Source organism: Kryptolebias marmoratus, linkage group LG5, assembly GCF_001649575.2.
Source record: "Kryptolebias marmoratus isolate JLee-2015 linkage group LG5, ASM164957v2, whole genome shotgun sequence".
Lineage (NCBI taxonomy): Eukaryota > Metazoa > Chordata > Actinopteri > Cyprinodontiformes > Rivulidae > Kryptolebias > Kryptolebias marmoratus.
Genome location: NC_051434.1, coordinates 1,226,811 through 1,228,864, shown reverse-complemented (window position 1 = coordinate 1,228,864; position 2,054 = coordinate 1,226,811).

The window sequence follows — 2,054 nt, the reverse complement described above, 5'->3', positions numbered from 1 at the left end:
GTCTCACTTTCTATTGCAGGAAACACGCAGGCCCTCTGACGTCAGCGGGGGTCCCGTCTCCGCCCCTCAGACAGCGGGCGGGGCTCCGCGCGGCAGCGGGGGGGGTTCCCGACGGCCGGGCCCGCGCCGGAGCACGCGCCGCGCGTCGGGAGCCTCCCTGCCGGCCCCCCCTCAGCCTCTCCTCGGTTCTCCCGGAGGTTCCTTGTTGTCGGGTCACGTTGTTCCCCTCCGCCGCCACCGAGCGGGCTTCCCCCGGCTGCAGCCCGCAGCAGGGGCCCCTCAGCCGGGCCCGGTTCCGGGGCGGTGCCCGCGGTGCCGGGAGGGGCCGAACCGGGGCCGAACCGGAGCCTCGGACCGGTCCAGAACTCCCTCAGTGATCCCGAACAAAACACTTCAAGAGTTTCAAATAAAAACTAAATACTGACTCTTTCTCAACTTTAACCCAGAAATAAATAAATAACCTTTAAGTTAATTTTGTAATAAAAAGATGAAAAAATAACTTTGAAAAGAAAAAGATCAAATTTAAAATAGTCTAATAAAGTTAAAAGTACTTAAAATGTGAAACCCATTCATAATGAAAGGAAAGCTCAGCGACTACCACACTCAGTTTGCTGTGGCAGCCATCTTGAATCAGTATGACTCAGAGTGAATCAGTTGGGGAGATATTTTGCTAACAGAGCGCTGAGTAACGTCTGAAAGGCTCGTTGATGGAGGGAAAGTTCAGTTTCCTGTAAAAATTCTGAAACTGAACCGGCTTCACTTCCCACTCCGACAGGTAGAGTCTCACCTGTTCTGACTCAGCCGAGTCCTCTTCAGGTGTCAGGTCTTCAGGTGTCAGGTCTTCAGGGCTCAGGTCTTCAGGGCTCAGGTCTTCAGGACTCAGGTCTTCAGGACTCAGGTCTTCAGGTCCCGGCCTTCCTGCAGACAGCAGAGTGGGACTCAGGTGAGTTCAGGACCAGCAGGGATTCATATCTGAATAAATTCATGTCGACCTTCAGAAACCTTCAGGGAGGAGTCGGATGGATGAGTGACATCATCTGCTTGAAGCTTCAAGCTTTAAGCTCCGTGTTTTAGCAGAAAGTTTGTTTTAAAGCAGCTGAAACAACAAACTTCCTCTCAGCTTCAATTAATTAAAGTACATCTGTGTTTAACAAATAACCTGATTCTTCAGCTCTGATCAGCTGTTTCATTTATCAGATATAAACAGATTTACACGACTGAGGAACAGAATGTTCTTAACTCGAGCAGCAACGTGTCTTCAGCGTTCAACGAGACGAGTCCTTATTTTAACGGACAGTCGGCGAGCCTCGGAAATAAAAACAAAGCTTTTTCTTTTCTGAACATCTGCTGAACTGAGCTGTTTGTCTGAAAGTCTGGACGGATCTCAGGTCCTCCCTGGAGATCTGGTGTGGTGGTAGCTGAGAGTCGTCACGGCAGATAATCTGAGCTCTGAGCAGACGAAGGTGGCGGGCGACGTGCATTCCTTCAGGGACCGTGAGTTTGGCTGCTTGTCTCGCAGGGATTTAATGAAAGTAATCATCTGGAACTGATTTATTTTAGAGTCACCTAGATTCAAGATGGCTGCTGCAGCTAATCAACATTAGCCGACACGTGATTGGCTGTGACAGTTTTACAGATGTGGGTTCAGGGCGGGACATCTTGTGGTGTCACATGACCAGCTGCCTGTGCACCGAAACACGCCGACCGTCTCCTCCCTCATGATGCTCGTCTTCAGGGTTCTCGAGGACAGACGCCGGGCAGAGACGCTCTGCAGAGCGTCTCTGCAGAGACGCCGGGCAGAGACGCCCTGCAGAGACGCTCTGCAGAGACGCCGGGCAGAGACGCCCTGCAGAGACGCCGGGCAGAGATGCCGGGCAGAGACGCCGGGCAGAGATGCCGGGCAGAGACGCCGGGCAGAGACGCCGGGCAGAGACGCCGGGCAGAGATGCTGGGCAGAGACGCCGGGCAGAGACGCCGGGCAGAGACGCCGGGCAGAGACGCCGGGCAGAGATGCCGGGCAGAGACGCTGGGCAGAGACGCCGGGCAGAGACGCC